The 23,406-nt window shown below is 49.0% G+C and overlaps 1 protein-coding gene across 4 annotated transcripts in view; it reads right to left on the bottom strand.

Moving 5' to 3' along the window:
- The window catches only part of LOC103091800 (retinoic acid receptor RXR-alpha-A), a 164,409-nt gene that overhangs the window by 51,902 nt on the left and 89,101 nt on the right, over positions 1–23,406 (bottom strand). The gene's annotated exons all lie outside the window — the stretch shown is intronic.

The raw sequence follows: 23,406 nt of genomic DNA, 5'->3' as shown, positions 1-23,406 counted from the left end.
TGTAATACTGCGGGTGTAATACTGTGGGTGTAATACTGCGGGTGTAATACTGCGGGTGTAATACTGCGGGTGTAATACTGCGGGTGTAATACTGCGGGTGTAGTACTGCGGGTGTAATACTGCGGGTGTAATACTGCGGGTGTAATACTGCGGGTGTAATACTGCGGGTGTAATACTGCGGGTGTAATACTGCGGGTGTAATACTGCGGGTGTAGTACTGCGGGTGTAATACTGCGGGTGTAGTACTGCGGGTGTAATACTGCGGGTGTAATACTGCGGGTGTAATACTGCGGGTGTAATACTGCGGGTGTAATACTGCGGGTGTAATACTGCGGGTGTAATACTGCGGGTGTAATACTGCGGGTGTAATACTGCGGGTGTAATACTGCGGGTGTAGTACTGCGGGTGTGATCAAGGTAATATAGCTATGCGCCGTCCACTCCGCAAAGGACGTTAAAGGTCCCTTGACACCATTCACAAGAGTAGGCCATTGTGTGCTACACGGCACATTAGTCAATTGGGATTACACACATCAATCATCGCCCCTTACTGGCAGACTAATTCCATGGGTCCGCTCTAGTTAAACAAAATAAACTTTCAACTTTAAGCTTCAACCAATGTTAACTTTCCCCACAAACCGGCACTCATTTTAATTACCCCACATGGATGATGGGCTGATTCAACCCTTCTGCCACCATTAGCGGCACTAAATGAACTCCACAGGCGGTTGTTTCAGAGGCTGCAATAAACGCAGCTGAACATGGGTTTAACGTTTGGCTTAAAATAAAAATGCACAAAATCACAGCTCGCGAACAAATGGGCGCTACTGTCTGACGGGAAGACGCAGACAAAACGCACATGGGGACCCTATCTAGAAGGCACTCTCTCTCCCACATTACTAAACTAGAATTGTTTATTTCATCCCTCTCTCTCTCCACTGTTGGGGCTGTTCCCTGGTCAAGAGCATTGGGTGCGGTGGTGTCTCTGTCTGAACTCTGAACTTTCGACGTGCACACGTATGGAATCGCCGAATGCTAGGTGACTTGTTCTGCTCTTGATTTCCATCCCCGTGTGTTCATCAATGTATCTGTTCGCATAACGTGACATGTCAATAACCGACTTGTCTTTTCTTCACTATTTTACACGTCCGTACATCATAATTGATTGATAAAATTCAGAATATGCTTTCATAATAATTGCAATACTGTCATAATTGTTTGATCTGGATGCCCTCACCGAGTCTCAAGCCATTTTCAGAAGAGTTCCACATGGTGCTGTTCGATTAAAATATTTTTCGATATCCTACGAGATTGTTCTGCTTCGTGTTGACGGAAACCAAAGTGATTAGAGGAAACCCATCGTACTAAAAAACGGGAGGAAACCACTCCGAGTCCGCACAGAGAGGTTCACGAACCCACTCCACTTTCCCTACTCCACCTCCCGGCCCACCAACTCGCAGTGCGGCAGCTCTTTCAGCTTCACGCACACAGATCTGCGTGTGATCTGCCAACCCCCCGCACCTCCAAAAACGTGGGCGTCGGAGCGTGCCGATGCCAAGGTGGGCCGCTCGCGACGCCACGGATGGGAACGCTTCCACGATGCAGACACAAAGATCCCCCCCCCCGTGTCAGCCTTCAGACACCGTCTGGTGCAGGCGCTGTTAAACGAGCACGTACGAAGGTTGTCACGGCGCACGGGGGGGGGGGGGTTGGGGGGGGGGCCGGCGTAACGCTCGGCCCACTTTCAGTCTCCACGGTGTTGATGAGTCCCGATGAGCCGTCCTGGAGGTGGGGGCCCAGGAAGGCGTTCGCGGTATCACACGCTCAAACCTCCTGCCCACTGTACACGTGTACGCTCAACTTCCTTCGCACCGCACGTGGGCAACAGCGCTGAATCGGAGGTGCGGAGGTGGGGAAGGTCAACAAACTGAACACATAAAAGCGGTTCGTCAATCTGGCAATATCGTTTAAAAACAAATGTCATTAGGTTTTGGGATCTTTACGAGTAATGAGAAGTTTTGGGAGCACGTCCCCTCGGGACGACGTGCAATGACCACACAAAGACGGCTGCCCAGACTCGCACGGCACAATACTCGCCGGCTGCGAGACAGTCTGACAACGTCGCCGTTGCCCACCTCGAGTGAGCCTGCAGGGCTGTCGTCCATTCAGCAGCTGCTTTCCCATTCGACGTGTGGCGACACCACGAGTCGTAATCTCCTGATGCCACCGTCCGCCAAGTAACGATTGTGGACGTGAGTCAAGGGACCGTCCGACCAAATCTAGGGCAGGAGGAGTCAAATCGCCCTGCCTTGGGAACACGGAGTCAGCGGATCATCATCAGGCAGGGTGCTGCAATACGGCAACAGACTGCGAAGCTTCCTTGTGTTGAGCCGCTCATAAACATTCGTCTTCCGGCTGCTTTGACATCACGAGAACTGAATTTTACTCGCACCACCACCACCACCACCACCCCGCAGGATTTTTTGACCCTGGTTGCGAAATGGGAGGGAAATAAATAATGAATGCAGAAAATTTTGCTTTTTTCTATATTTGTTCCGGTGTACTGCAAATTTTATATATTCACGCAGAAAATTAAGCTTAAGATTCTTTGGGTCCGGTGGCTCTATACCCACGGCTCTTTGTGCCAGACTTCCAGCACCTTTAGGGTTACTGGGGTTCAACATCAATGGATGACAGATCTACTGTTACACCCACTGAGTGTCATGATACACACACGCTTGTCCATTTTGTTTATTTGCATTCTCAGTGATGAAGATATCGATTACTTTGAGTGAATATCATCGAGGATTCGTGTTAATTGTGATAGCCTGCACAGTCAGAAGTACGGCACAAATTATGCTCCCCGGAGTGTGTTGGCGAGTGAGGCTCAAGTGGGGTTCAGAAAATAACACATCTTGATTCAATTGAACTACACACACACACGGGAGGCTCACGCAATCTGCAGGGCTTGCCGGTTTGTGGTTTGTTTTTTTGCCACTGGCCGAGGCTCGCTGAAGGCCCGTGCTGAACTTTGTCCCCGCAGCGCCACCATAACACACTCGGAATTTTATCTGCCGAGCAACGTTCAAAGTGCAATGGCACAGCCCTCCCGCACCAACACGACGATATTTTGTCTTGTTTTTTTATTTTTGCCACATCCAGAAAGGTCTAAGTGGTCGTCGCTGTACGCTGAACGCTCGACCAGCTGCTGGCAGTTTCAGAGTTAAACTCCAGGGCAGGGATCGGCTCATAACCATCATCCCCATCGCTCCCTCCGAGGTAGATAAAGTGACGACCACTTTGTGGGAAGTCCGATGGAGTTCCTACCCAGTCCTGGCTCGCTTTGTGTGAACTTGAGTAGATGAGCAAGGATACAATAACAAGAATCAGAATATTTATCTAAACTGGAGGAATCCGATGAGCTGTAAAGCTCTTTTTCACAGACGTCCAGTCGGGGCGGGTAAGAACGTTACAGCAACAAACAGTACAATTTATTTTATAATATTAAAAAAATAGCAATGCCCTTCCCTTCTCCAGGCAAGTTTCATTGAGTCTCAAGACTACTTTCAATGAAGATCCTGCACGCTCGGATGTTTTGGATAACTTGGCCGTAGTTACCCCGCGTGGTGTGTAAGTGGAGAGCCTGGAGAAAACCCCCACTCACAGAGAGAGAGAGAGAGGTCGCACCCACAAATCGACACAGACTCGTCGGCAAAACCCACTTGCTATACTGCCATCTCCTCGCCAACTTGCAGCAATGCAGGCTGGGAGTGTCATTAATCGCACAGTAATCTCTGCTTAACCAAACCAACTCGCTCTACACACGTACAGTCATCGTGTCAACCCACTGCAGGATCAGGGCTTCCCCAAACCGCGCGGGTCGTGGACGCTGTTTGACCATACTTCACCACCCTGGTCAGTGCGAGTTTGGCGCAGGAAACACGCTTCACGCTGCATTTGAAGCCTGGCAGCATCCCAATGCTCCCAGTCACTCTAGCTTAATGGGCCTTGCAAGGTAACTGATAGCAGGTGTTTGATCAGATATCTGCAGATAGTAAACTGATTAAACTTGTTATGATGCCGAACTGATAACCACATCTTTGATGAGTAATGCTCTTCACCATCGCCAGTTTATCACCGATGACAAGGATTCACGGAGCGTGAACGTCAGGAAACCCACTTGCGTCAAACTGAACAAAGCCACAATGTATAGAACGCAAGGTCTAACGATCAAACTTCACGAGCCTCAAGGTCGTTTCTTACACAACCACCAGCCGCAATATTCACCGCCGCAGTGAACTCATCTCCCCGCTCATACAAAACTCGGGGTTGAGTCGTCGTCGGCGCAGTGGGAATTCCACGTTCCTCTGGCAGGGAGGGAGATGAGTGAGTGTTGTTCCACAACTGTTTGCAAAATAAGCTCTCAAACTTGAGATTAGCTAAATTAAGTAAAGAAAAAATAACAATATAACCCTGGGATGGGCAGTCAGTGTACTACAAACACAAAGGCAAAGATCGCCCATATAGCCTTGGCAGACTGTAGGGGCACGTTCTGTTAGCGAGCACCCATGAAGGCCGGCACGGCACAAGAGGGGGTGAGTGGCTAGTACCACACTCGGCCGCCTTTGTCTCCCCAGTGGCGATGTTTACACATCGCACCAGGTACTCATTTGAAGCTGAGTTGATCTATGGGAGGCCCGGGACCGGTTCAGATAATCGTCACCGGTGTTGGCCGTGAGCAGGAATTGGAAACTTGGGTCGCCGGGTTCGTAGTGCGCTAACCACTACACTAGCGCTCCCCACAAACACACGAACACATGTACACACACGCACACACACGAACACACGTACACACACGCACACACACGCACACACGCACACACGTCAGTCTGGCTCGACAAAAGTGCCCGCCTGTCATTGTCTGCACAAGCCTCCGCTGACACAGACGATACTTGTCAGTGGAGACCCGCAATGCCGACACACAGACACGCACACAACGTATGCCACATACTAGCGACGAGTTTACGATTGCGACATTTTGGACTCTGCATGTTTGAGCACAATTTTGGATCTTTTCCAGAATTTCTGAATATTTTCTTTTCTCTTTGCACAGCGCCTGCAACCCAGCTCCTCCCCGCTCGGTCCCGTATCGCCAACCCGAGCGTCCATCGCCCGACGTTGCGGGACTCCACCTTCGGCAGGAGGTAACGCAGGGGTTTTTACGGCTCAACCGAAATGGAACAAAGACTCCGGCTCATTCGAAATGTCGCATCCCGAGCGAGATTTTTTTCAGATTTTTTTCCCCCCAATTCATCTGAAAATCGTCAAAACACTTCCCTCCTACAGTGTGTACAGCGCACGCACATCCAGAGCACGCACATCCAGCGCACGCATTATAATTGGCCGGGCTTTTGAGGCAATGAGAACAGCAGGGGAAGGAGTGACCTCCCAGCTGCAATAATAAAGTATGATGGGTGACGGTCGGGGGTGGGGGGGCGGCAGTGATTTGACTCGCCAGGTGTCAACCGTCTTGACGGCTCAGATCAGGCCGCAGGTTCATTATCCTAGTCAGGGGTCAACACATGCCCATCATCCGTCCGAGGTGAATTAAAACGAAAACAAGTCGATTCTCCTATAACACATGGCGATGTCATAACGCTAATCGGATATACAGTAAAACCTTGGATTGTGAGTAACTTGGTCTGCGAGTGTTTTGCAAGACGAGCAAAAAATGTAAATAAATATAAATTTGATAAACGAGCGATGTCTTACAATACGAGTAGTACGTATACGCTTTGTCTGCCGAGCGTCACGTGATCACAACTGATATACGAGTGCTTTGATATACGAGTGCTTTGATATACGAGTGCTTTGGATTACAAACACGTTTCCGGAACGAATTGTGCTCGCAATCCAAGGTTTTACTGTATAACGCGATGATTAATGTATTGGGGAAACTACTTTTTACAACGCGGATGGGAATTGAATATAACGCGATGGAGTGAACGGAACGACGTCGCGCGAGTAGGAACTAGTGGTCGTACGGCTGCCTCGGAGTGGCATCACAAGGCGTGATGCTGCTGGACGCTTCGAGATGCTACCCACACGCTCGATTATGGATCCTCGTTCAGCCTGCGTACGCATCTCACGAGTTATCACAAGCTGTACTTTACCCCTATATTATATATTATTTATAATCACGAGATTTTCCACAACGCGGTATTCTGCAGGAATGCAACTACTGCGTTATGGGACAGACTGTTCCACATTGTGAACATTAGCAGTGGCTATCTTACAAAAAGATGGGTCCCCTGTCATAGTCGTGTGGAATTCCCATCACTGGCTTTCGGCTGCCAGAACAGGGATCATGTGACGACTCGATGTCCGATTCACAATTACGGAGGCATCACAGCAGCAGCAAGTACAGTGAGGGAAAAAAGTATTTGATCCCCTGCTGATTTTGTACGTTTGCCTACTGACAAAGAAATTATCAGTCTATAATTTTAATGGTAGGTTTATTTGAACAGTGAGAGACAGAATAACAACAATAAAATCCAGAAAAACGCATGTCAAAAATGTTATAAATTGATTTGCATTTTAATGAGGGAAAAAAGTATTTGACCCCCCCTCAATCGGAAAGATTTCTGGCTCCCAGGTGTCTTTTATACAGGTAACGAGCTGAGATTAGGAGCTCATTCTTAAAGGGAGTGCTCCTAATTTCAGCTTGTTACCTGTATAAAAGACACCTGTCCACAGAAGCAATCAATCAATCAGATTCCAAACTTTCTACCATGGCCAAGACCAAAGAGCTCTCCAAGGATGTCAGGGACAAGATTGTAGACTTACACAAGGCTGGAATGGGCTACGAGACCAAATGGAGCTCTTTGGCATCAACTCAACTCGCCGTGTTTGGAGGAGGAGGAATGCTGCCTATGACCCCAAGAACACCATCCCCACTGTCAAACATGGAGGTGGAAACATTATGCTTTGGGGGTGTGTTTCTGCTAAGTGGACAGGACAACTTCACCGCATCAAAGGGACGATGGACGGGGCCATGTACCGTCAAATCTTGGGTGAGAACCTCCTTCACTCAGCCAGGGCATTGAAAATGGGTCGTGGATGGGTATTCCAGCATGACAATGACCAAAAACACACGGCCAAGGCAACAAAGGAGTGACTCAAGAAGAAGCAGATTAAGGTCCTGGAGTGGCCTAGCCAGTCTCCAGACCTTAATCCCATAGAGAATCTGTGGAGGGAGCTGAAGGTTCGAGTTGCCAAACGTTAGCCTCAAAACCTTAATGACTTGGAGAAGATCTGCAAAGAAGAGTGGGACAAAATCCCTCCTGAGATGTGTGCAAACCTGGTGGCCAACTACAATAAACGTCTGACCTCTGTGATTGCCAACAAGGGTTTTGCCACCAAGTACTAAGTCATGTTTGCAGAGGGGTCAAGTGCTTATTTCCTTCATTAAAATGCAAATCAATTTATAAAATTTTTGATATGCGTTTTTCTGGATTTTTTTGTTGTTATTCTGTCTCTCATTGTTCAAAGGAACCTACCATTAAAATTATAGACTGATAATTTCTTTGTCAGTGGGCAAACGTACAAAATCAGCAGGGGATCAAATACTTTTTTCCCTCACTGTAGCAGCAGTGATGATTCACCACTCCGCTACTCCTGACGCAATCATCTGGCTCAGCCACGTCAGTGTAAAATTACAGTTGTCGCTCTACATCAACATCAGCCCTACAAAGAAGAAAACAGAGACCCATAGACTCACTGAGACCCATACACTCACACAGAAACTCATACACCCACACAGAGACCCATAGACTCGCACAGAGACCCATAGACTTGCACAGAGACCCATACACTCACACAGAGACGCATACACTCACACAGAGACCCATACACTCACACAGAGACCCATAGACTAACACAGAGACCCATAGACTCACACAGAGACCCATAGACTCACACAGAGACCCATAGACTCACACAGAGTCCCATAGACTCACACAGAGACCCATACACTCACACAGAGACCCATAGACTCACACAGAGACCCATACACTCACACAGAGACCCATACACTCACACAGAGACCCATATACTAACACAGAGACCCATAGACTCACACAGAGACCCATAGACTCACACAGAGACCCATAGACTCACACAGAGACCCATAGACTCACACAGAGACCCATACACTCACACAGAGACCCATAGACTCACATAGAGACCCATAGACTCACACAGAGACCCATACACTCACACACAGAGACCCATAGACTCACACAGAGACCCATAGACTCACACACAGAGACACATAGACTCACACAGAAACCCATAGACTCACACAGAGACCCACACTCACACAGAGACCCACACTCACACAGAGACCCATAGACTCACACAGAGACCCACACTCACACAGAGACCCACACTCACACAGAGACCCATAGACTCACACAGAGACCCACACTCACACAGGGACCCATAGACTCACACAGAGACCCATAGACTCACACAGAGACCCATAGACTCACACAGAGACCCATAGACTCACACAGAGACCCATAGACTCACACAGAGACCCATAGACTCACACAGAGACCCATAGACTCACACAGAGACCCATAGACTCACAGAGACCCATAGATTCACACACAGACCCATAGACTCAGACAGAGACCCATAGACTCAGAGACCTATAGACTCACACAGAGACCCATAGACTCACACAGAGACCCATAGACTCACACACAGACCCATAGACTCACACAGAGACCCATAGACTCACACAGAGACCTATAGACTCACACAGAGACCCACAGACTCACACAGAGACCCATAGACTCACACAGAGACCCATAGACTCACATAGAGACCCATAGACTCACACAGAGACCCACAGACTCACAGAGACCTATAGACTCACACAGAGACCCATAGACTCACACAGAGACCCATAGACTCACACAGAGACACACAGTTTGTTGTCCCTCCACCACCCACACCTCCAATGAGCACGACTGCCTACGTGCGGTGCGAAAGAAGTTGAAGGTACACACACACACGTACATACAAGTTACAGATGCCGCTCTGCATCAACAACGGCGTGCGAAGGAGGTGGAGCCAGAAGGAAAAAAAACTCACAGCCCGAAGTTCATTTGAAGAGGGGAGAGGCTGCGACTGGCCTCGATCAGAGCGGACTGGCCTGCGCACACTCACGTGAACATAAACGCGTGCGTGCGCGTGCGTGCGCGTGCTAAGGTACATTTTGCACACTCAATACCTGAAGTGTCAAGCCATATCAGCGCCGCGGCGAACTGTGTAAATATTTTAAAACGACAGACACCGTGGCTCCGAGTTCAAAAGTCACGTCAACGGAGTGCAAGGACGCCTCCTCGCACACACCACTTCGCCACGAGGCGTCATCAGTGGCCGTTAAATGGGTAGACTGGCCCCCGTCTTAGTAACGTGGAATTTCCACCAACGCCAAAGTGGCAATTCCCCAGAAATGTGGACATTCCCCATTCAAATGAGCGAAGGGGTTCTGTCTCTCCACAGGATGACCAGACTCTTAAATTAAATATACTAACCACAGAAAGATGATGATGATGATGATGGTGGTGGGCTGAATCAACCCCTGACGGGGATTTGAACTCACAATTTCCAAGTCGCGAGGAAAAGGCGATGACAAGAACCAGACATAACGACAACACCATAGCACGGAGGCAAGCCATTTCAGTCACCCGTGCACAGCGAGCGGACAGGCCACACACCGCTCAACAAAAGAACACTTATCCAGTTTGCTATTCCCTTCTTGCGGTGAAAACGACGCGGGAAGGATTTCACCTTCTGAAATGAACGCGGTGAAGGCGTTGCTGAGAAAGGAGAGTCAAGACGGTGGCATGACAGACTATGATCAAAAAAAGAGAAAGCCCCCATTGAGTAGCTCCACTGCGGAGTTTCTAACCAGGGCTGTTCACCCCCTCAGGGACCCAATTGTTTATAAATGTAACGTCTGTAATGGCTGTTAAATTAATCCATGTAACGTCTGTTACAGTTATAAATGTAACGTCTGTAACGTCTGTTAAATTAATCCATGTAACGTCTGTTACATTTATAAATGTAACGTCTTTAACGTCTGTTACATTTATAAATGTAACGTCTGTAACGTCTGTTAAATTAATCCATGTAACGTCTGTTACAGTTATAAATGTAACGTCTGTAACGTATGTTAAATTAATCCATGTAACGTCTGTTACATTTATAAATGTAACGTCTTTAACGTCTGCTACATTTATAAATGTAACGTCTGTAACGTCTGTTAAATTAATCCATGTAACGTCTGTTACATTTATAAATGTAACGTCTTTAACGTCTGTTACATTTATAAATGTAACGTCTGTAACGTCTGTTAAATTAATCCATGTAACGTCTGTTACAGTTATAAATGTAACGTCTGTAACGTATGTTAAATTAATCCATGTAACGTCTGTTACATTTATAAATGTAACGTCTTTAACGTCTGTTACATTTATAAATGTAACGTCTGTAACGTCTGTTAAATTAATCCATGTAACGTCTGTTACATTTATAAATGTAACGTGTTCAACGTCTGTTACATTTATAAATGTAACGTCTGTTAAATTAATCCATGTAACGCCTGTTACATGTATCAATGTAACGCCTGTTACATGTATCAATGTAACGCCTGTTAAACGTATCAATGTAACGCCTGTTACATGTATCAATGTAACGTCTGTGGCGTCTGTTACATGTATCAATGTAACGCCTGTAACATGTATCAATGTAACGCCTGTTACATGTATCAATGTAACGCCTGTTACATGTATCAATGTAACGCCTGTTACATGTATCAATGTATCAATGTAACGCCTGTTACATGTATCAATGTAACGCCTGTTACATGTATCAATGTAACGTCTGTGAATGCGCCATGCAGGCTATGCGTGCGATTACGTCGGCAGAATCGTGACGTTGAAATTAACGCGTCTTAAGAATTTTTTTTCGGTTTTAATTGAACAGACCTACCGCGTGGAAGAGCCTCAATTACAAAAATTACATTTCATAAAAGCTGATGATAAAAATTGAGCATTCATAAACTCGATGACCTGGGTCGTGTTAAAATCCAGTTTGATTTATTTAAATTGCATGCATTTATATTGTAGAATGTTTTTGAGTGCGGCCATTAATCCATTTACTTTAATTAATCGCGTTAATGTGTATGTGTGTTTATGTGTGTGAATATGTGTTTATGTATGTGTGTGTGAATGTGTGTGTGTGGTAGTGTAGCGGTTAGCACGCTGCGCTATGAACCCGGCGACCCGGGTTCGATTCCCGCTCACGGCCAACACCAGTGACGATTATCTGAACCGGTCCCGGGCCTCCCCTAGGTCGACTCAGCCTCAAATGAGTACCTGGTGTGGTGTGTAGTAAACATCGCCACTGGGGAGACAAAGGCGGTCGGGCGTGGTGCTGGCCACCCACCCCCTCGTGTGCCGTTCCGGCCTTCATCGGTGTTCGCTAACAGCACTTGTCCCTACAGTCTAAGGCTATACGGGGGATCTTTGTCTTTTTGTGTGTGGTTAGCACAGTTGACTACGTAAGGCGTAGCGGTTAACGCGCTGCGCTACGAAGCCGGCGACCCGGGTTCGATATCCGCTCACAGCCAACACCAGTGATGAATATCTGAACTGATCTTGGGCCTCCCCCTCGGTCGACTCAGCCTCAAATGATTACCTGGTGTGACGCGAAAACATCGCCACTGGGGAGACAAAGGCGGCCAGGCGTGATGTTGGCCACCCACCCCCTCGTGTGCCGTGCCGGTCTTCATAGGTGCTCGCTAACAGCACTTGCCCCAAGTCTGTTATAGGCTATACGGGGGTGTCTTTGTGGTTAGCGCAATGCGCCACGAACCCAGCGACCCGAGTTTAATTCCCCATCACGGCTAACATCGGTGGCGAGTGACATCTGAACCGGTCCTGGGCCTCCCCGTAGTCAACTCAGCCTCAAATGAGTAGCCTGTTGCGGTGTGTAAACAACGCCACTGCCGACATAAAGGCGGCCGGGTGTGGTGCCGACCACACCACCCGCCCTCGTGTGCCGTGCCGGCCTGCATGGGTGCTCGCGAACAGCACTTGCCCCAACAGTGCGTGTGGGCTACACGGAGGATCTCTATCTTCTTTTGTCCATTCATGTGCGTGCGTGCATCTCGACGTGCGCGCGCGTCTGTGTGCGAGTGTATACGTGTGCGTATTTTTATAAAGAGCCGTTATTGTTTGTTTACGGACTCGGTGACCTGCGGCGAGTCATTAACATATGACACAGACAACATTATTTAATTTAAGGTCTCCATCTGTTTCGCGTGCGGAGGCAGATACCAGACAACACCAACACCTTTACTCACACTTCGCCAGTCGGAGTCCACCGAGATCCACCACGTCTCACGGTGGCCGTCCTACATTCTGGCGAGGTGAATGCCCATTGTGGTTCGTTATTTCCCGTGATCGATCCCCCTTTCGTGAGCCACACGGGACGTAAATTAGATTATTTGGCGTTGATAATCAACATCGTTTATTCGACTGGGGGAGATTCGATTCCAGCGGAAAGCTCTTCCACGAGAAGTTAGGGATCTCCGAGTCTGTGGACTTTTTTTTTAAATGCGCCTTCAAACCCATTTACACGTTTCCACTTATTCAATTTTGAGTTAATTTAGTCAATTATTCTTAAATTGTAATCATAGTATTATTTTTATGCTGAGTGTCTGCTGCTGTGGTGTTCTGCACAGCGCTTTGAGATCCTTGATGAAAAGCGTGACATGAATGTAAGAAAGCTGTCTCTGGTGTGGACCAATCAGTTTCCAGGACAAGCATATATTATCAGAGTATGTGTTTTGTTTGCATCCTGACCATAAGTATTGTGGTTAATGCAGACACGATTCCTTGTAAAAGGTTTCAGGTTGGTGTTTAACAACTTAACACAGCTGTTTTGTTGCCAGAAAAAAAAGGGGAAAAACCTATTTTCATAAACTTCGTGATTTGTTTTTATTTTATGTTATTTCTACCTACCCACGTGACTTTACCGAAAGAACCAAAGAGTATGGATTCCTGCAGTAGCGAAAGCTTCAAATGAAGATAAATGGAATTATTATTATTACTCCAGTTTTAATGACCGTGAATAAACATTCACCTGGTTGAAACCTCGTATGGCCGGCCAGGTGAGAACCCGTTGTGATCCACGATCCCTTGCGACTCACCACCTTTATGACTCGAAGCAGGTGAGAATGTGGCCGGAGTGAAGGGCTGTCATGGGAGAGCTCGACGCTCCTCGTGACGCCGCAGCAGAGCGTGTAACAGGAAGAAGACGGAGGCCGTACGGATCTGAGTGAAACGTTCAAGCGCCTCCGCCGGGGCGGCCGGGGTTGGCAGCGCCAGTGGCGACAACCTGCCGTCTCGCAGCACGGAGGGCCTGGGTTTGATTCCCGACTCGGACGCCTTTCGGTTTGGTGTTTGTATGTCCTCGCCCTATCCTGCATAGGTTTTCCTCCAGATTCTCTTTGTATTCTCCCACGCGGAGGAAAAATACATGGGAGCGGCAGCGCACTGCGCGACGAACCCGGCGACCGGAATTCGAATCCGGCTCACAGCCAACAACGGTCTTGATAATTATCTGAACGGGCCCTGGGGCTTCCCTGGGTCGCCTCAGCCTCAAACGAGTACCTGCCGAAGTTTGTAAAAAAAAATCGCCACCGGGGAGAAAAAGGCGGCCGGGTATGGTGCCGGCCATCCACCCCATTGTGTGCCGTGCCGGCCTTGATAGGTGCTACTCGCTAACAGTGCTTGCCCCAACGGTCTGTGAAGGCTACACGGTGGATCTTCATCTTTGTATGCGCGGACGGACGGATATTGAAGCAGAGAACAGACACGTCACATTCTTGCCGACGTACACCGCGTGGCTGAAATCTGACTAACCCGTCCCTTTGACGCAGGGCAACACGGCAGACGAGTCTCGCGTCCAAATCTGCCACATTCGATGAAATACCGGGGGGGGGGGGGGGGGGGTGCTGCTGCGTTGGCTGCCCGTTACAGACGACGGCTTCCTTCAGCGGAGCGAGGGTCGGGCAGCTGAACGGAACGGAGGGATCCGACGGACGTAAACGGTCGGGGGGCTGCGCCGGACGGCGGCGGGCGCCGTAGGAAGGCCGACGGGCACGCGAGGGAGCTTCTGTCAGCAGTAGGCATGGGTGGGGGGGAGAGGTGGCCACCGCTACGAACCAGGCGGGGCACGAAGTTGCGATTCTCCTGCTCACGGCCACCGACACCGGTGACGAACGTCTGCACCGGTCCTGGGCCTCGCCTAGGTGGACGCGGCCTCGAATGAGCACCCGGTGCGGTGCGTAAACATCGCCGCTGGGGATACAAAGGCGGCCGGGCGCGGTGCTGGCCACCCCACGCCTCTCTTGTGCCGTGCCGGCCTTCATAGGCGCTCACGCTCCCAGCACTCGCCCCAAAAGTCTGGTAGGGCTACGCGGTGGATCTTTGTCCTTTTTGTAAGGCCGCGAGAATGGTGGTGGACCGACCGCTGAGCCTTCTTCAGTGTAACCCCCCCTCGCCCCAATAAAATGGAACAACAGCTGAGAGAAAGTGTTCAAGGAAGCACGTTTTTGCCTTACACCGAGAGATAGAGAGAGGGACAGCACGCTCAGAAACAAACAAGTCCAAGAGAGACGTCGCGTCGACGTGGGGGGGGGGGGGTGACAGCCGGTGGTCGAGACTGACGGTGGAGTGGCAGCCCAAGCAGGAATGCGGGGAGACGGATCGCTTTGGGCGCGAGATGCTGAGCTGGTGATCACTATGTAACACGATTTTTGTATCCTGGGTAGTAAGTGTTATTTTCAAATTGCTTATGCCTCAAAAGTATAGAAAATGGCTATCATTCCCCACAAACTTTGCTTTTGTGACCAGGTCTTTATGTGAACGAAAGACACAAATGCACACCACGTTTTCTCATTGAAAATAGGTACATTTCTAAATATCACTGTCCTGGTCACAAAAGCAAAGTTTGTGGGGAATAATAATAGCCATTGTATGTACATTTGAGGCATAAGCAATTATAAAATAACACTTACTACCCAGGATACAATCAATAAATTGTTACACAGTATTTTTGGTTCTTTCGATAAAGTCACGTAGATAGAATTTTTTAAATAAAATTTTAAATAAAGAATAAATTACAATTTAAAAGAAAAGAAAAAAACACGGTGGTTTTTTGCTTTTACTTTTAATGAAATTTTTATTTTCTATCTACGTGACTTTACCGAAAGAACCAAGAATATGAATTCCTGCAGTCACGAAAGTTTTAAGTCAAAATTGTTACACAGTGTTATTTATTAATGGGGTGGATTATTAACTTTGCTTTTGTGTCGTGGTCACAAAAGCAAAGTTTGTTGGGAATAATCATAGCCACCTTCTGTACTGGAGGCATAAACAATACGAAAATAACACTTACGACCCAGGAACTAAAGAAAAAACATTTTGTTACACAGTGTGATGGAGACAGCCTGGGGCAGGAGGTGGGGGGCAGGAGGTGGGGGGCAGGAGGTGGGGGGCAGGAGGGGGGGGGAAGGCTTCATCTCACAGTGGCAGCGACAGTGAATTTCCAACAGGATAGCCACAAAAAGTTGTTCTCAAGTGATCGGACTGCATTAACGCGAAATGAGCGAGCGTGCCGATTGCCAATTTGTCCGCGCAAATTTACGACGACGACGACGACGATGGCGGTCGGGTTGAGTCGACTCCCCGCCCGGGAACTGAACTCGAGCTTTGTGAGGTTGTGAGCAGAGTTTGTTTTGTTTCTCTGAGCAACGGGGCCACCCAGCTGATAGCAGCCAAAGCAGAGGCGCACGGCTTGCACAGCTTGCACGCAGGCACAGGCAGCCGTGGACACCGTGAAAGTGTCGCGTGTTGACGTGGCGAGATGTTAAGTGCCTCGCCAGGTATACAGGTGTTCCATAATGTGGGTTCTTGCGGGTCAGATTGCGTGATATAAATGTGTCGTTAAACCCACCACCACCCGACACGGCGAATTAGTAAGGTTTGTCACGTAAACGGAACATGCCAATTCGTTACTATGACAACACACCTTTATTACGGATTATATTGGTTGCGAAAGCATACATGTTAAACGTACAGGAGATCGTGGGTTCGATCCCGACCCTGACACCTGCTGTGTAATTGGAGTTTTGCGTGTTCTCTCTTCCCGTGGTGGTCGTGCGGATTTGTCTCCGGGTCGTCCGGTTTTTCCCTCCACATTTAGCGTTTAGAGTATTTGGCGGCGACACATTTCCACGTGATAAGCCACTTTGTTCAGCTGTCATTTCTGGTGGCCAGGTCACTTCTGAAAAATAGCTAAACAGCTCAGTGAGCCTCACCTGGTCAAATAAACAAAGTAAATCGTTTCTGTATATTGAACTTCTTTCGCACCGTAACGAGCCACCAGTGCTACATCGGAGGTGTGGTGGGTGGACAACAAACTAAAAAAAGCAGTTCTCGGGAAAGGATTTAGATTTGAAAGAGCGCACCTGAAAGCGCCACGCGATGCGGTGACCGCCTGTGCTCAGGAAGTGAAGTCGGAGCATTTCTCATCGCGCACCCTCACGAGTCCCAGCCCGTCACGAATGTGCACGCTCATCGCACGTCGTTAAGCCCTTCGGAACGACACCCGGTTTTTACTCATCACTTGGCTCGGGCTCCGCCAGCAAGTCGTTCCACAAGCAAGTCGTTCCACGAGCAAGTCGTTCCGCTAGTAACAACTCGTTCCGCTAGTAAGTCGTTCCGCTAGTAACAACTCGTTCTGCTAGTAACAACTCGTTCCGCTAGTAAGTCGTTCCGCTAGTAACAACTCGTTCCGCTAGTAAGACGTTCCGCTAGTAACAACTCGTTCCACTAGTAAGTCGTTCCGCAAGGAACAAATCGTTCTGCCAGTAAGACGTTCTGCCAGTAAGTCGTTCCACGAGCAACTCGTTCCGCTAGTAACAGCTCGTTCCGCTAGTAACAACTCGTTCCGCTAGTAAGTCGTTCCGCTAGTAACAACTCGTTCCGCTAGTAAGTCGTTCCGCTAGTAACAACTCGTTCCGCTAGTAAGTCGTTCCGCTAGTAACAACTCGTTCCGCTAGTAACAACTCGTTCCGCTAGTAACAACTCATTCCGCTAGTAACAACTCGTTCTGCTAGTAAGTCGTTCCGCTAGTAACAACTCATTCCGCTAGTAACAACTCGTTCCGCTAGTAAGTCGTTCCGCTAGTAACAACTCGTTCCGCTAGTAAGACGTTCCGCTAGTAACAACTCGTTCCACTAGTAAGTCGTTCCGCAAGGAACAAATCGTTCTGCCAGTAAGACGTTCCGCCAGTAAGTCGTTCCACGAGCAACTCGTTCCGCTAGTAACAGCTCGTTCCGCTAGTAACAACTCGTTCCGCTAGTAAGTCGTTCCGCTAGTAACAACTCGTTCCGCTAGTAAGTCGTTCCGCTAGTAACAACTCGTTCCGCTAGTAAGTCGTTCCGCTAGTAACAACTCGTTCCGCTAGTAACAACTCGTTCCGCTAGTAACAACTCGTTCTGCTAGTAAGTCGTTCCGCTAGTAACAACTCATTCCGCTAGTAACAACTCGTTCCGCTAGTAAGTCGTTCCGCTAGTAACAACTCGTTCCGCTAGTAAGTCGTTCCGCTAGTAACAACTCGTTCCGCTAGTAAGTCGTTCCGCTAGTAACAACTCGTTCCGCTAGTAACAACTCGTTCCGCTAGTAAGTAGTTCCGCTAGTAACAACTCGTTCCGCTAGTAAGTCGTTCCGCTAGTAACAACTCGTTCTGCCAGTAAGACGTTCCGCCAGCAAGTCGTTCCGCTAATTAAGTTGTTCCGCTAGTAAGTCGTTCCGCTAGTAACAACTCGTTCCGCTAGTAACAACTCGTTCCGCTAGTAACAACTCGTTCCGCTAGTAAGTCGTTCCGCTAGTAACAACTCGTTCCGCTAGTAACAACTCGTTCCGCTAGTAAGTTGTTCCGCTAGTAACAACTCGTTCCGCTAGTAAGTCGTTCCGCTAGTAACAACTCGTTCCGCTAGTAACAACTCGTTCCGCTAGTAAGTCGTTCCGCTAGTAACAACTCGTTCCGCTAGTAAGTCGTTCCGCTAGTAACAACTCGTTCCGCTAGTAAGTTGTTCCGCTAGTAACAACTCGTTCCGCTAGTAAGTTGTTCCTCTAGTAACAACTTGTTCCGCTAGTAAGTTGTTCCACTAGTAACAACTCGTTCCGCTAGTAAGTCGTTCCGCTAGTAACAACTCGTTCTGCCAGTAAGACGTTCCGCCAGCAAGTCGTTCCGCTAATTAAGTTGTTCCGCTAGTAAGTCGTTCCGCTAGTAACAACTCGTTCCGCTAGTAACAACTCGTTCCGCTAGTAACAACTCGTTCCGCTAGTAAGTCGTTCCGCTAGTAACAACTCGTTCCACTAGTAACAACTCGTTCCGCTAGTAACAACTCGTTCTGCTAGTAAGTTGTTCCGCTAGTAACAACTCGTTCCGCTAGTAAGTCGTTCCGCTAGTAACAACTCGTTCCGCTAGTAACAACTGGTTTCCGCTAGTAAGTCGTTCCGCTAGTAACAACTCGTTCCGCTAGTAAGTCGTTCCGCTAGTAACAACTCGTTCCGCTAGTAAGTTGTTCCGCTAGTAACAACTCGTTCCGCTAGTAAGTTGTTCCGCTAGTAACAACTCGTTCCGCTAGTAAGTTGTTCCGCTAGTAACAACTCGTTCTGCTAGTAAGTCGTTCCGCTAGTAACAACTCGTTCCGCTAGTAACAACTCATTCCGCTAGTAAGTCGTTCCGCTAATAACAACTCGTTCCGCTAGTAACAACTCATTCCGCTAGTAAGTCGTTCCGCTAGTAACAACTCGTTCCGCTAGTAAGTTGTTCCGCTAGTAACAACTCGTTCCGCTAGTAAGTCGTTCCGCTAGCAACAACTCGTTCCGCTAGTAACAACTCGTTCCGCTAGTAAGTCGTTCCGCTAGTAACAACTCGTTCCGCTAGTAACAACTCATTCCGCTAGTAAGTTGTTCCGCTAGTAACAACTCGTTCCGCTAGTAACAACTCATTCCGCTAGTAAGTTGTTCCGCTAGTAACAACTCGTTCCGCTAGTAACAACTCATTCCGCTAGTAACAACTCATTCCGCTAGTAACAACTCATTCCGCTAGTAACAACTCATTCCGCTAGTAACAACTCGTTCTGCTAGTAAGTTGTTCCGCTAGCAAGTTGTTCCGCTAGTAACAACTCGTTCCGCTAGTAAGTTGTTCCGCTAGTAACAACTCGTTCCGCTAGTAAGTTGTTCCGCTAATAACAACTCGTTCCGCTAGTAAGTTGTTCCGCTAGTAACAACTCGTTCCGCTAGTAACAACTCATTCCGCTAGTAACAACTCATTCCGCTAGTAACAACTCATTCCGCTAGTAACAACTCGTTCTGCTAGTAAGTTGTTCCGCTAGCAAGTTGTTCCGCTAGTAACAACTCGTTCCGCTAGTAAGTTGTTCCGCTAGTAACAACTCGTTCCGCTAGTAAGTTGTTCCGCTAGTAACAACTCGTTCCGCTAGTAAGTTGTTCCGCTAGTAACAACTCGTTCCGCTAGTAAGTCGTTCCGCTAGTAACAACTCGTTCCGCTAGTAACAACTCGTTCCGCTAGTAACAACTCGTTCCGCTAGTAAGTTGTTCCGCTAGTAAGTTGTTCCGCTAGTAACAACTCGTTCCGCTAGTAAGTTGTTCCGCTAGTAACAACTCGTTCCGCTAGTAACAACTCGTTCTGCTAGTAAGTTGTTCCGCTAGTAACAACTCGTTCCGCTAGTAAGTTGTTCCGCTAGTAACAACTCGTTCCGCTAGTAAGTTGTTCCGCTAGTAACAACTCGTTCCGCTAGTAAGTTGTTCCGCTAGTAACAACTCGTTTCGGCTCTCCAGCCCCGAGACGGCGCTGGCTGCATCGCGCGACGCGGCCCAAGCGCTCCGGTGGATCCCCGGGGAGCTGCAGCGCGTCGCCACCACCACCACCACGCGCTGCAGCCTGCAGCGTTGTCCCAAACTGCCCACACGAGTCGCTGCTGCCGCCCCCCCCCCCCCCCCCATTAACCCGCACCCACGGGGGGAGGGTGGGGGGGGGTCACTCGGCGAGCTTCTCTCCACGGAGCAGTCGCCGCCCGCAGCGCCACGGCCAGGGAGGGAGGGGACGTGGCCCTTGGGGGGGTGTCGTGGGGGTCCGGGCACCCTCACCCCACCCACCCCAGTATTTTGTGGCCAAGAGAGACACCCACAACATGTTGCCTTCGCCCCGGCTACAAACACTCAACACGAGTGGCGGGAAGTTCCACGCTGCCTAGCCCGCGGCACGATCGCCGTCCCGCCACGTGGTACCCGTGTCGTTCTTGCGTGGCGGCTAAATTTAAGCCGATCAGCAGTTTGAATATTTACACCCGGACCAAGTTGACTGCCTCCGCTACGGCCACGTGTGCACGCCAGCTGTTGCTCCCCGCACCTCTCCGATTAGCACGGTTGGCTTACGTGCGGTGAGAAAGAAATTGAACGCGCTCTGCGTGCGTGAGTACGTACGTACGCAAACACGTCCGTCGAGAGATTTCATCCGATGCCGCTCCGCGATTTGAAACGCGTAGCCGAGGGGGACTGTCCTGCGACGCTCCGTTCGCGCGCGAGGCCGCCGCCGAACACCGCTCCGCAGCTTCATCCCCCCGACCGTGGCTCGGCTCGAGATCGCGACGTCCACTTCGCCGACGCAGCGGCAGCGCTCAAGGTGACGTGGTGGGGGCTCATCGCGAGAGGGGGGCTGCCGTCTCCCGCCCAGCGGAGTCCACGGAGCCCACGGCGGACGGCCCCAGAGTAAATGCCTCCGCTCGTGTGACCGTCCACGTCATCGGAGCGTCGTCAACAGGCCGACGCGAACATCTCCCTCGCCAATGGAAGTTTTAAAGGCACGGGCCACAGCAGTGCGACTGCGACGATGCAGACCGCGGGAGGAATAGCAAAGCGACACAGACTCACTCCTGAAGTCCTCCCGTGGTAGCGAGCAGACCTCGACATCGGCATTTAGATACTGAATCACATTGCCATCGTTCGCGAGAAAAATAATCTTCTAACCCCAGAGGTGTGATGATGATGATAATGAGCTGTTCAACTCTTGACCAGGGATTGAACTCGCGACAACCCGACTCCGAGTTTAACTCTGCGACCAGAGACACTGGCCCATTTCTAACAATATCGCAACGGAATGTACTACGCTTGACGCTGGATATAAGCACACCTTATATATGCACAAATAACGAAAACAAAGTAAATATGACCATGTGGCCTTCGAAGGAAATCATTATAATATTGAGCCATGACCAATCGTAGCAGCACACACGCAGAGAGGCCAGAGAGACAGAGCGGAGAATATTTGGGAGACTCATGTTACCATATTATTGTCCACATAAGCACAGTTCTGATTAAGGCAACACATGCTTACAAGACATCGGTAGGGTGAAGGCAAAAGGCCGCTTCTGATACAGGCACATGAGTTCTGATAAAAGCACAGCTGGCCACGTTCCCAAGGGAGTGCGTGCTTCGATCCAGACTCTCATCTACTTGTGTTTTTTCCGTATACGTATGCATAGATGTTGGACTTTTTTCACACCATACGTAGCCAACCGTGCTAATCGGAGGTGCGGGGGAAGGACAACAAACTATGGGTCTCTGTGTGAGTTTATGGGTCTCTGTGTTAGTCTATGGGTCTCTGTGTTAGTCTATGGGTCTCTGTGTGAGTCTATGGGTCTCTGTGAGTCTATGGGTCTCTGTGTGAGTCTATGGGTCTCTGTAAATCTGTGGGTCTCTGTGTAAGTTTATGGGTCTCTGTGAGTCTATGGGTCTCTGTGTTAGTCTATGGGTCTCTGTGTGAGTCTATGGGTCTCTGTGTGAGTCTTTGGGTCTCTGTGTTAGTCTATGGGTCTCTGTGTTAGTCTATGGGTCTCTGTGTGAGTCTATGGGTCTCTGTGTGAGTCTTTGGGTCTCTGTGTTATTCTATGGGTCTCTGTGTTAGTCTATGGGTCTCTGTGTGAGTCTATGGGTCTCTGTGTGAGTCTATCAGTCTCTGTGTGAGTCTATGGGTTTCTGTGTTAGTCTATGGGTCTCTGTATGAGTCTATGTATGTTGAACTTCCTTCGCACCGTACGTAGCCAACCGCGCTCATCGGAGGTACGGGGGGGGGGTGGGGGTACAACAAACTAAACACAAAAAGCGGTTGTAAAGAAATGAGTTTGTCAATCTATAGATGATTTCAAAGTGCAGTGGCTTCGTTATATCAGAAGGAAGAAGCGTTTCAGACGAGCTCAGCGCCTGAAATCCATTTCTTAATAATTATTTTAAAAATGCACGGAAGCAAACTTCCACCACTGTTGTCTATGACCTCAGTGTCAATGTAAACACTCAACTCAAGTGCTTGTTGCGTGCCAGAGGCTCGTGGTGAAAACGGAATGAGAAAAGCGTTAAACCCGGAGCGTCTCCATGCCCCCACGAGCCACGAAAAAGCGGCTGCGACAATAAAGATAAAAAGCGACCGCCCGTTTTAACCCGCGTCAGAGGTGGCCCGGTTGGCGCGTGGGGCGGATCGAACCGTGAGCGCGGCGTAAAAGCATCGCCAATTTCTGTCAATATCACAACGCAAAGTACTACGCTAGACGCTGAATATAAGCACACGTTATACATGCACAGACAACAAAGTACTGAAGGCCGCTTGTGTTGTGGCCGAAACGTCGTGAGAATTTTATTGTATCAATTTATTATTTTGTTCTCATTCTACGTGGTGACTTTACCGAAAGAACCAAAGAAGATGAATCCTTGCAGTCACGAAAGCTTTAAATCGAAACATAGTACGGCGCTAGACGCTGAATATAAGCACACGTTATACATGCACAGACAACAAAGTACTATGCGAGCCTCGGCAGACTGCCACGGGTTCGCGCCGTTCATGAGCATCCGTCGGCCCGGGTCAGTAACCGGGGATGAGACTAGTACCCCATCCAGACCGATGTGCTGCACATGCAATTCCGTTTTTGTTAGAAGGCACCTAATTAATGGTAAAGGCGTTGCGCCGATTGTGTACACACGCTGCAACGGAACGTCCGCTGTTCTCACTGCAGGCAGAGTCAACTGGCGGAAGGCTCCGGGGAATAGTTCACGTATCACTCGCAAGACGGGGATAGTCACACGGGTGGGAATTGAACCCAGGATTAACCATTGAAATGATTCAACTAAACAATTTTTGTTATTGTACCAGGGTAAGGAGGCCCCACTGAGCTACAGAG

The sequence above is a fragment of the Petromyzon marinus genome, chromosome 50, assembly GCF_048934315.1.
Source record: "Petromyzon marinus isolate PM22_M1 ecotype Great Lakes invasive population chromosome 50, UKy_Petmar_22M1.pri1.0, whole genome shotgun sequence".
Taxonomy (NCBI): Eukaryota; Metazoa; Chordata; class Hyperoartia; order Petromyzontiformes; family Petromyzontidae; genus Petromyzon; species Petromyzon marinus.
This window is presented reverse-complemented; position numbering and strand designations above follow the sequence as displayed.